The sequence below is a fragment of the Sceloporus undulatus genome, chromosome 5 (genome assembly GCF_019175285.1).
Source record: "Sceloporus undulatus isolate JIND9_A2432 ecotype Alabama chromosome 5, SceUnd_v1.1, whole genome shotgun sequence".
NCBI lineage: Eukaryota > Metazoa > Chordata > Lepidosauria > Squamata > Phrynosomatidae > Sceloporus > Sceloporus undulatus.
Window position 1 is genome coordinate 9,424,571 of NC_056526.1, and position 13,245 is coordinate 9,437,815.

The window sequence follows — 13,245 nt, forward strand, 5'->3', positions numbered from 1 at the left end:
CTTGGTAGCTGTGTTGATCTGCTTTATCTCAAAATTAACCATGGTGTTTAGCCCCACCAAGAGCAAGGCTTTTGTAACATCAACAGGTCTCATTCAAGAATAAGGGCCTTATTGCACAAGGCTCTTCTCTCACTACACTCGTGCATTTTTTAAAATGCTATTCAAGTGGGATTGCTCTCATTCCTCTTGCAACTCTGGAATCATTCTGAGATTACAGTACCGATTTGCACTAAAAATCTCATCACATGAAGTTTATGGGCGGGCATATAAATGAGATTGCGCTCTTTCCTCTTACATAATATCTTCACCCTTTTCCTCAGTTTTGCACACTCATGCACGCGCACACACACACACACACACACACACAGGTGCTGCCCCAAAGAAATATATAAATATAAAATATAAACATAAATGAAAACAGTTTACAATGAAAAAACCATTTTCCTCTTGTGGATGTGTGTGTTCCTGGTTGTGTTTAGATTTGGATCCCATTATCAAGATCTCATTATGTATGTATATGCAAATACAAATATTCTAAAATTTAGAAAGAAATAAAAAATACAAAACACTTCAGGTCCCAAACATTTCAGAAAAGGCATGTTCCACCTGTAGTACGTGTTTTATTGGTTCTGCAATCCTAGCAGTTGATCAGGATTGTGGACATATTGAAAGAAGAGGTAATGAACAAAAATAAACGCAATAAACCAACATTTCTTCTAAGAAGAATGTAACAGGTTGAAACCTCCCTCTTAAAAAAAGCTGACCCTAAATTTCAGCATGTAGGCACAGCATGAGCTGTTTACATATTATGTCCATAGCATGTTTTAGCATTGAAGATTTCAATGATAGTGAAAAGTTCTGAAGACAAGTGCAATTTCAGATGTGGAATTGAAGCCGTATATTTTCCAGGGTTTATTGACTGTTTCTTTCAAAGGTTTTAATGTTCTCCTCCCCTGATGTGTTCTTTTGGCCAACATTTACAGAAGCCTTTGATCCTCTCAATAAAGCAAAGGAGCTGGGAAGGACTGTAAACTCAGAGCAAACTTTGTACTAAAGTTGCCTTAAGCATTTTTTTTTTTGTTTTGTTGCCAGTTTGTTCAGTTTTGTTGACTGAAATAGGCTTTATCTTTTCCCCATGCTTCCTGCAGCAGTGGCCACCCAAAGGGCCCAACAGTACTAGTTTCTTCTTGCTTGTCCCTGAGCCTTGGAACATGGAAGAAAAGGAGGGTCAGAAATCATACATGGAAAGAAAAGCTTTGGAACAGGTCTATCAACATGGAAGGTTCCATTCACTGTCATAACCAAGGACTCATGGCAGATTTGGGCACTCTTGCACTACACCAATGATTCCCAAACTTTGGTCCCCCAGAGGTCTTGAATTTCAGTTCCCAGAATTCTTGATTAAACTGGCTAGGTATTCTGGGATTTTAAATCCAAACCACCCAATGGATTAATCATTTGGGAACCACTGCACTACACAATTACAGTGATTCCACTTCTAACTGCCATGGTTCCATCCTATCAAATCACAGAGTCAAAGGTAATCTAGTCCAACCGCCTGCCATGTAGGAATACACCACTAAAGCACTCCTGAAAGATCCACATTCAACCTCTATTTAAAGACTTTTGAGGAAGAAAAGTCCATCATACTTCAAGGCTGTCCATTCCACTGATGAACAGCTCTTCCTAATGTTTAGGTGAAATCTCTTGGCATTTGAATCCATTGGTTTGTGGTCTAGTCTCTGCAGCAGCAGAAAACATGGTTGCTTCATCCTCAACATGATAACCTTTCAAATATTTAAAGGTGGATATTATGTCGCTACCTAGCCTTCTCGCCTTTGTGTTTGGATGATAGAATAGAGGGCATGCTTATCAAATTTGCAGATGACACTAAATTAAGAGGGGTTGTTAATACCCCAGATGACAGAATCAGAATTCAAAATGACCTTAACAGATTAGAAGCTGGGATGCAGCTAATGGGATGCAGCTGGGATGACTGCTTATTCCAACAGCCGAGCGCAGCCCAGCTGCAGCCCAGCTCCCAGGCATGCTTCAGAGGCTGCTTTTCAAAACTGGGAGCTTTTTGACTTGGAAAAGTAGATGCTGAAGCATGCCTGGGAGCTGGGCTGCACTTGGCAATTGGAATCGGTGGCAAATTATGTGCATTAATTCCCGCCTGCATTCCACATCCCGGCTGCATCCTGTTAGGATGCAGTCAGGTTAAATGTGCATGCAATAAGCTCCAATGTTTCTAAGATTCTATTATTCTAAAAATACCCAGGTCCCTAAGTTGTTCCTCCTAAGCCTTGGCTTGCACATTCAGGAAGGCTACTTGAAATTCTCAGCCAGAGGGTTCTATTGCCTCACTAAACAATATAACCCAGCATTCCATAGAATACAGCCATGGCAGCTTAACTAGAATCACTGACCAGTCTGCAAGCTTCCATGTGATACTATAATTCTGTTTACTCCGGCTCAGCAAAATCTGGCCACTGGCTTGGCCACCTCTTTGTGTCCATACCTTCACAGTTGACAGATGAGGACCATCAACATCTCTTGTGGAAATGAATTCCACAAGTTGATGATGGGCTGGCTGAATGTTTCCTTTTCTTTATCCTCAGCCTCATTTTAGCATTCCATATTGTTCATGACTACTATAAACCACTACTGCATTCTTATCTAAAGGCCAAATTAAACAAGACTTTAGCTGTGTCTTTGAATCCCATGATTGCTAGAATTTTTTTTTTTTAAACCACAGTATTACTGAAGGTTTTCATGGAACCACAGAACTGGAAACAGATTTTTTGTTTTGTTTCCAGCACTTCTTATTATTGCATACAATAGCTTCAGTGCAGTGATTTTTAGTGGAAGGGAAAGGAAGCAGAACAAAGCATTAATCCACCTTTCCCTTCTCATGGTAACATTCTGGATCTCTCTGTCTCTGTCTCTCAATATAGACACACTGCTCAACTACAACAATTTGCTAATACTTTTAACTGTTATGACTCCATCCCATCGTGGTTTGGTGAAATAGTTAAGAGTCCTTTGCTACTGAACTAGAGTGTTGCATTGCAGGGGAGATAACTAGAGATCACTCAGTTTAAGCACTTCCCTAAAATATAAAACCCAAGATTCCATAGAAAGTAATACTAGTGTTTTAAAGTGGAATCACACTATGCTAACTGTGAACTGTGGCTATACCCTGTGTCTGACTCTAACTGTACCTTCCCCTTAACCTGCATGCATACACAAAGATGTCACTAGATGCTATAGAGGAAAAAAAGGAGGAAAATCCAACTCAGAGCATCCAAAGATGTGGCTAGCATCCCATCCAGGCTGAACCCTCACTTATTCCATTTTATTTATTTTTTGAAAATAAACAACTACCCAACAAAGGTCAAGCAATTCAGTGATTCTTCTTGGATAAAATGATCCCTAATTTCTGCAAGAAAGGATTAAAAAACACCCCATCATACTCCAGATATAAGGAAAGGGATCCTGATATGATAGCCCTGTTTAAATATTTGAAGGGATGTCATATTGAGGAGGGAGCAACTTGTTTTCTGCTGCTCCAGAGACTAGGACCCGGAGCAATGGATGCAAGCTGCAAGAAAAGAGATTCCACCTCAACATTAGGAGGAACTTCCTGACAGTAAGGGCTGTTCGACAGTGGAACACACTTCCTTGGAGTGTAGTGGAGTCTCCCTCCTTGGAGGTCTTCAAACAGAGGCTGGATGGCCATCTGTCAGGGATGCTTTGATCTGGATTTCCTGCATGGAATGGGCTGGGACTGGATGGCCCTTGCGATCTCTTCCAGCTCTATGATTCTATGAAATAATAACGGTGTCCCTCCCATCCTGTAATATTTGGCTTGAGGATACTATAAATCTCTCATTGGGGAACTCATGGTTTGGTAGATCTTTGTTATGCTTTCTGCCTTTTTGGAGACACATTTTTTCCTATTTCTTTTTGCCAGAGGCAACATTCCTACCAAAATTAGAGTACAGTTAAACATAACCATGCTGTAAATTATGAAACATTTCATTACCTTTCGTTGATACCATACATAGTAACTACATGGTGATAAGAGTTTTTTATTTTGTTTTGTTTTGGCAACTAGGGCATAATTACACAATTAACATTCTCCTTTAATTTGGGTAAGGACATTTCAACACTCTAATCTTCATCTAGGATTAGAGCCCTGCAGTCAACTCTATATACTTCTAGGCTGCATCTGCACTGCAGAAATAACCCAGTTTGACACCATTTTAACTGTTATGGCTAAGTGCTTTGGAAATTCTGGGAAGTGTAGTTTTGTGAGATGTTTATCCTTTCCTATCAGAGAGCTCTGGTGGCACAACAAACTACAGTTCCCAGAATTGCATACTACTGAGCCATGGCAGTTAAAGTGGTGGCAAACTGGATTATGGCTTGGGCCCAGGATTCCTGAAGGACCGTCTCTCCCCGTACATTCCGCCTCGCACCCTCAGAACATCTGGGCAGCAACTCCTGAAGGTGCCTGGGGCAAGGTTGGCCGCTACGGCCAGAAGGTCCTTTTCCACAGCCGCCCCAGCCCTTTGGAATACGCTGCCCACAGAGCTCCGCTCATCTACCACCCTGGCCCAATTTAGGAAGGGACTCAAAACCTTCCTATTCAATCAGGCATTCCCCGACTAAACATCCTATGGGCCTCCCTCCTCACTCGTGGCCGTGAGGTTGGGCTAAGGGGTTTTTATTGTTTTTATGTAGAGATGATGCTGTTTTTAATCTGTTTTATATTGTATTTGCTGCACTAAGGTGCATTTGTAAGCCGCCCTGATCTATTTGGAAGGGCGGGGTATAAATAAAATTTTATTATTATTATTATTATTATTATTATTTCTGCAGTGCACATGCAGCCCTAGGAGATTATTGCACAGGCAAATAAAACATCTTTTCCTCAATGGGACTGGTTGATATCGGGTGTTATCACAAGCTAAAATGCCGACTTTGTCACAGGGCAACTACAACCCATCCCCAGCTGAGCTTAGCCCACTGATTTTCAAGAACAAGGAGCTTCTATACTTGAAAATTGGTGGGCTAAGAATGGTTGGGAGACAGGTTGTAGTCGCCCTGTGATAAAGTTGGCATTTTAGTGTCCGATAACACTTGCTAGCAACCTGTAAGATATGTTTATCCTATTGGGGTAGGATGCTTTATTTGCCTGTGCAATAATCTCCCTAGTCAGAAGTAAATCCTGTTGGTTTCTATGGGATTTACATGCAGGTCAGGAGGGACAGGATAGGAACTTCAGTCATACCCTCCCCCATTTCACAAATTGAAATCAGCACACATGTGGCCAAGCAACATCATAATGTGATCAAGATGACAAAAGTTATTAATGAGGAAGAATCATAGAATCATAAAGTTGGAATAGACGACAAGGCCATCCAGTCCAACCCCTACCATGCAGGAATTCACAATCAAAGCATCCCCCACAGATGGCCATCCAGCCTCTGTTTAAAGACCTCCAAAGAAGGAGATTCCACCACTATCTTGGGAGTATGTCCCACGCAAGAATACACAAACTAGGAGAGAAGTCAGCAGTTTGCTTTTGTTGAATCTACTGGGAAGGACAAGAACTCCATCTCCTTCTCTCCTCTTTCCCCTGATGAGTTAACTGAATGCTAATTTCTTTTGCACTTTGAAATCTTTTTGCAGCAACTGAAGCAAACTGAGGACAAACAGGGGAAGTGGGAGGACATGAGAGAGAAATTGGGATATCATAAAAGCAGAAGAAAAGATGGAATGACAGAGAATTAATAAAGAGTGTCCCTGCCAAATTTAGACAGTTGTAGGGTATGTGTCAGTATGCAAATGAACACTCTAGCTATGGATGCAAACTAGGAATAAACATTCTTACAATGTGAAATTTCAAGTTGCTGCAATACAAGAAATTTGAGGACTGAAGGAAAATTTAATTGTGGGGAAAAGAATTTTATTTGTGAAGGTCAGCACCTACATTTTGACCTGCCCCATAGCTAAACCTCTGTGGATGTATGTTCTCATACATACCATCATCCAGGATGTGCATACTGAGTCTTGCTCTGAAATGCAAAGTAAATATTTTCTCTGAACATCCTGATTTACAAGTATCAGTGTACAAGTCAGTCTATTTCTGATCTGTGCTACTCTTTAATGTAAATTCACGAGAGATAGTAATCTCCTTTTCATTCTTGCATCAAGGATGGAGCATTTAAAAAGTTTTCTCAACAAATGATTTTTCCCCCTGAAAAAATGTCCTGAAGTGCAAATAAACTCTCGTGTTTGTGAGGGTGGTGGGGAGGGTGGCCATTTTCTTTAGGAGCTTTCTCAGTGTGTTGAGATATTTCTTCTCATCAAAGATGAGAAAAATTGTGAACATTCTTTACATTTTTAATATTTATCCGGGGATGTCTATCCTGTAAATTTTCAAAAACAAAATACCACATGAAATTCCATATTTAAATACAGTTTCATAAGCATGTTCAATCTCAGTGCATCAACTTTTGATTGGAAATTCTCCCCCCCCCCAAATAATAATACATTATTAAGCATATTTTCTAGGGATGAAATGTTTCACAAATTTTCTTCTTGAAGAAGGCAACAACTAATTTTAACAATTTTCTCTTCTGTGTGAGAAAGTCTTCAATAACCATGCAATGCTGGTTTGTTTGCTTGTTTGGCATGACCTGAGACATCTCCTGTGCAAAATTCACATGTGGTTGTTTTGCACAGAAAACATAATTTTCTTCACAAGAAATAGCATATATCTCCGCAGAAACCCTGTTTTCTTTGCAAAACAACCATGTGTGAATCTTGCACAGACAATATCACAAACAGCAAAGATTCTTGTAAGTGTAGGGCTCTTCTCGTCAGGTTTTCTCAACACTAAACAAACAAACAAAAAAAAAACCCACACATACACAACCTCGCCATGTATTTCAATTAGCTCACACTTTGTAAAACACTTAGTACATCGGTAAGTGGTATAGAAATGTACTTTCTATTGCTATCAATGATTTGGCAAATATATTCAAATATTCTTTCCACCCCTAATATTTTCATACTTATTCGAGTGGTACTGGAATATATGAAAAGTGTGCAAACCAACAAGTAGCTTAAATTGTAGCATATCCATTAGTCCAGGGAGTGCAGATGAAGGGCTTTTTCATATCACACAGGTTTAGTATTAGGATTCCATTATAACTGTCATTCTTCCACCTAATAATAATAATAATAATAATAATAATAATAATTTATTTATACCCTGCTCTTCAGTCAAAAGCCTATCAGAGCGGCTTACAAATTGTTAATATGGAATCCTGGGACTTGTAGTTTAGGGAATGGCATTTAGAGTTCTCAGCCAGAGAGCTCTAGTGTCTTAGCAAAGTACTAACTCCAGGATTCCATAGGATGCACCCAGGGCAATTAAAGAGCAATCATTGTACTATTAATATATAGTGTTAAAGGATCCTTGAACTGTTTCAAATGAACCCTGTAGGTCTAGAGAAGAAATTATCTCAGCTAGTTTAGCTAGTGGCATCACTAGATCTGGTATCACCCAGTGTGATAACTCATTGTGTCACCACACACATACACCCCATTAACCTCCTGCCATACCACATCATACAGAATCCTTATACAGAATCTTATATATCACGGATATAAAGGCAATAGTTGTGACATATACAACTAGCAAAATTAAAATTTCACCTTTAAATTACAATATCATAAGGACAGCCTAAATGTATTTACATTTGCATAGTTTGATGTGATCAAAGTGAACATTTGGTAAGATGTGATGTTTTTAAAGAAAATTGAAAAACAGTTTCCATCCACTGAGCCTTGCCCCACTCACATTATTTTTTCCAGCTCTAGGGTTTTAAAGGGAGCTGGGTGAATGCTACACCTCATTTCTGCCAAAAAGTACACATTTGGGGAGCAGTGTAACCCAGTGAGGTCCGTACCTCCTTGTAACGCCTCTGAGTTTTGCATCCTGTTTCCTACAATGGTCATGGGAAGGATGAATATTTTTTAAAACTGCATCTAACCACAACCTCTGCTATTAAACTCCATAGTGAATTACATATTGTATAAAGTACATATACATGTTGTATATGTTTCATGGGACATTTAACAAGAGATTCTAGGGAGTAAATCCAGCAATGAACTATGGATGATGGTCTAAAACATGTTTGTTGTTTGAGGGGAACATCTGGGTCCAAACTCCACTGCAACCAACTTTCTGGAAAGCGGGTCTGTTTCCCATTAGTTTGTAAAACTTTTGTCCTCATCATTATCACCACTCTTCCTCCTTGGACTTCAAAATACTTGTTCTTTGAGGGAATTCAAGAGTGAACTTTAATTCATGTATTTTAAACAAAGGTTAGATGAGACTTACAGACAGCTCATAAAAGAAAAAAAATATCAGCAAGAATTGCATATTATGTTGAGAGTGCTCCTGACTTTCAAATTTCTCCACAGGTATTATTTCCTATGAATAGGAACAAAGAGCCAAAAAACAGTTAAAAAGCATATTCAAATGTGTGCATAAAAACGTTTGGTAAATGAACACTGTTTAGTTTGCTGACATAATTACTTCAATGTAATTTTTATGAGTTGTAGAAATCTTGGCATTTTCACTGAACCAGATAATTAGACTCTGAATAGAACAGGGTCAGAATAATTAATACATCAAAACTAGATGAACTTTTTCTAATTATTTTTATTTAATCTCTATTATAATTATTGTTATACTCTGTTGAGCATGATTGCCTCATGTTCATAGATTTGAATACCATCCTATAGTTGCATCGTGGGACTTTGTGGAATATTAACAAACCGTGGCATGGAGAAATTAGAATGGTGTCGTTTCATGATGGAATTCTAAATTGGAATTTTTCTTACTTTTTTCCTCCCTATACAGATGCTCCAAATTTGCTTCAGTGTCGTGTAAAAAATATTAATTTTATTTTATTTATTTTTTTGACAAAAAGACAGAGAGGGAGAGGAGGAGAGAAGCAGCAGCGCTGCTTGACAGTATTCCTTTATGGCTAAAGTTTTGGTAAAGTTCAAAACTAACTTGCAGGAATTGTTCATACAGTGGATGGATATGTAGCATGAAGCTGCGATTAATTAATATTACCTCAAAGCCTTTGGCATTATCCTTACAACTCTGCTGAAATGCCAACAACGTGTTTGCATGATTCTCATTTACTGAAAGGCAGATTGTGGGAAGTTCCTTTTTTTTAAAAAAAAAAGGTTGCTTTTACACTTTCAAGGCCAGAAAAGTAATTAGTTACATGAAAAAACTGTTAATTACTTTTGATCAGAAGTGACTAAAATTGATATATATGTTTACTTTTATAGTCTGCAGGCATGTGGTACCAAACACAGCTAAAGGGGGAGGACACACACCCTCAAAACCATAAACGTAACTCAAAAAGTTACATTTACTCCACACCAGCTGTGCAGTCATCCCCCAGTCACTTTAGCTGTTGTTGTTATGTGCATTGAAATTATTTCCAGTTTATGGTAAGCCTAAGGCACAGGGTTTTCTTGGCAAGCTATTTTTTAGATGGGGCTGTCTGTTCCTTCTCCTGAGGCTGAGAGAGTGTGATTTGCTCAAGGTCACACAGTGGGTTTCCATGGCCAAGTGTCGTGAGGATTCAAACCCTGGTCTCCAGAGTTGAAGTCCAACATTTAAACCACTAAGCCAGGCTGGCTCTTATAATGCTGTATTACATTTAATTATGAATCAAAATCATTTACTGTAGTGGCATCCTCACTAAATGGGATGATCTTCCATTAAAACTTCAGTATGTTCCAAATAACCCAAAATTTGGACACATGTTGAAAACTGAATTATTTAAGGTAGCCTCCCTATGTAGGGCAACTTAACATCTATTTCTTTCTCCTACAAATTCTAACTACTATATCATGCTGGCACCCCAAAATCCAACCATCAAACCTAGATGAGACTGACTCACAATCACACTTTGGTTGTGCTATCATTATTGTAAAAAAGAATTAATTTCAACTATTCCATAGGCCTAAATCTAATTGTTAGCCCCAGCTAGAATAGAGCCATTGAAATCAGAGGGGACATGGTTGATCCATACATATGTAAGCTTCACTGATTTAGTGAGTCTACTCTAGGAAGAACAATTGGATATAGTCCAGGGATTGTAATTAATTCCTCCCATGCTCTGCTTATCAGGGATCACCATTCTATCATCTGTGCAAGTCTTGTGTTCCATTTTTTCCCCACACTTGAAAGCCATGGCAAGGCTCCTGAATACTTATCAATTGTGCAAGATGAAGAATTTTGTCATTTTCAGTGGTGATGGGGAACTCTTCCACCCATCTACTGACATATCCTCTTCTTTAGAACAGTTAAAGGAGCAATATACTACCTTTATCTATGCCAGGTTTTTTTGCAAATCCAATCCAATATATGGTATTATCTTTCTCTTCTTATCACGCTTCATGCATACACACCTGCACACACTTTGGAGTGGTTTGAGGTGGAGTTGATTGGTCTGTTTAGTTGATTTCCATGGGGAAACAATCCAAATGGTACATATCCTCCTCCTGTCCCAATTTGACAAGGACAGCCCTGATTACTCCTTTGCCGTCCCACTTTTTCAGCTGTATTTAAAATATCTCAGGTTCTATGTTCTCCTCCCACTTCCCCCTTTCATTCTTGGCTCTATCTTCAAAACTGAATTTGAAATAGGGGGAAAATCAGTTTGCATCGAGGAGCCTTACTGCATTTTTTAAACAAACCTGGCAAGCAAATTAAAAGTTGCATTTTTTTTCTCCCGCCGTATGAAAATTTGTCCATATTTCATTCTCTTTCAGTTATAAAACCATGGGAGAGGGGCATAAAAGTGTCGTACAAGTGTCCCATTTGCCAAGTTCAAATAATCCATTTGGCAAAAATGATGCTTTTACAACACTCTCCCAGGCTTTTACAACCTGAAGAGAATGAGAGTCATGCAAAGTGAGAAAAAAAAACACTCTTCCTTTGCTTGCCAGGTTTGTTTAATAATAATAATAATAATAATAATAATAATAATAATAATATGTTTTATTTATATACCGCTATTCCAAAGATCATAGCGGTGAACAGCAAGTAAGCTAATTAGCAAGTAAGCTAATTTGCCCCCAACAGTCTGGGTACTCATTTTAGCGACCTCGGAAGGATGCAAGCCTGAGTCAAGCTTGGGCCCTTTTGTTGATCTTGAACTCGCAACCTTGTGGTTTTGAGTGAATGGCTGCAGTACAGGCATTTAACCACTGCGCCACCAGGGCTCCTATAATGTGATAAGGCTCTAAATAACTCAGCGAGTGTGTATTGAGGGAGAACAGGAAAAGATCCTTCCCAGTAGTCTCAAGCAAAAGCAAATTGTCATACCACTCCTAGCTCATGTGTTCTTCCTCACTAATGACTTTTGCAGCCTTGACCACACTCTGATGCAACTTGGTCTTCTGTGTCTGAGTTGCCCGCTGCAACCTGAAGTGGCATAATCCATTCTGCGATCTCACACTCAGTTAATTCAACAGCAGATGTAAATCCAACTCAAGAGTGGCAGACAAACATACTGGCCTGCATCTGTACTCTAGATGGATCCAAAAGCCTTCCCTCCCTTCTGTAGGTAGGTCTAGCCCAATCATTAGGCAAAACAAAGTGATCTGCCTTTGTCAACAGGCCTATGTTAATAACAATAGTTTCATGCCATGTAGACATAGATGTAGAGATAGATATTTGCCACCACAAGAGGACATGTGATTTAGCTTTTCTCTTTACGTGTCAAAGTGCCTTTAGTCCATATTGTCTAGGTCATGTTATGCTGTGGGTTAGCCTCCCTTATATTAAAAGCACCTTGAACTATTTTTGGTAGTAATACAGAGACCATAATGATGAGCCTCTGCAATTCAAAAGATCACTTTTGAATTGCAAAGGCTCATCATTATGGTCTCTGTACCTATGTCCACCAGGGAGATTCCAAATAATTTATAGCAGCGTCCATCTCAGTTGAACAGGCTTATGTCTGCAAAAGCTCATGCTGCCAACTTCTTTCTTTCAGTTAGTCTCAACGGTGCTACATTATCTCTTTACAACCAGATCTTTTGTAAAGCTAAAGAATCTTAAGTGCTGCTGAATCCAACTAAACTGCCCTCTCATATCTTCCACTGCGACGAGGCAATATATTGTTTCTGAGGGTGCATCTACACAGTAGAAATAATTCAGTCTGACAGCATTTTAAATGCTTGAGCTGTAGGCTAATAAATCCTGTGATTTGTAGGGGGTTTGTTTGTTTTTGGTAAGATCTTTAACCTTCACAGCCAAAGAATGCTGGTGCCTCACTAAACTACAAATCTTAGGATTCTGTACGATGGAGCCATGGCAGTTAAAGTGATGTCAAACTGCATTATTTCTACAGTGTAGATGCACCCTCAGTGAGGATTTTAGCTGCATTCAAAGGGCATAGGAAATCCCAAGGAAGGCAGCAAATAAGGACCAGAATCCTACAGGTGCACTAAAGGAATAGTGCACTTTTTCCAAAGCCATGCATGGGTGGCAGACAAAGGTAGACAAATTGTGCTGCTTCTTGGCAGGCAGTTTCTTCAACAACCTTTTCCTCAACTGTGCCCTCAGACTTTTTCTTTCTGCCACAGCCATCTACACCAGCAGGTTAGTGTACCATCGTGTTTTGTCCTCATTCCTGGCAGTCACAAAGTGCTGGTATATTGACCCTGCAAGCCCTAGTTCCACTACATCTCTGTTCTTCTCTGTCTAATGACTGCATAACTGCTTCTTTGGACATAAATCAGAAAAAAAGAAGTCTAAATTATTTCACACTGTATATATAGGGTGCAAAAAAGGCAAATTAAGGAGCCCTAGAGCGAATGAAGCCTGAAATTTCCCTAGAAGCCCAAATGACTAAACTGAGACTTTTGTACTTAAGACATACCATAAGACTCATTAGAAAAGACAAGGTGTGGCAAAGTAGAAGACAGCAGGAAAAAAGGAAAACTATGGTGTGGTACAGACCAACCAAATGTGCCATGCTCCTGGCGATATTAGGGTTAGGGAGCATGCACCAACCACATGCTCTCTAACCCTAGTATGTGTGGGGGCCACCATGATTGCATGGCCCTGCCCACACATCGCATGCATCTGTGACATCACAGCTGCACAACGTCCAAATGGCACTG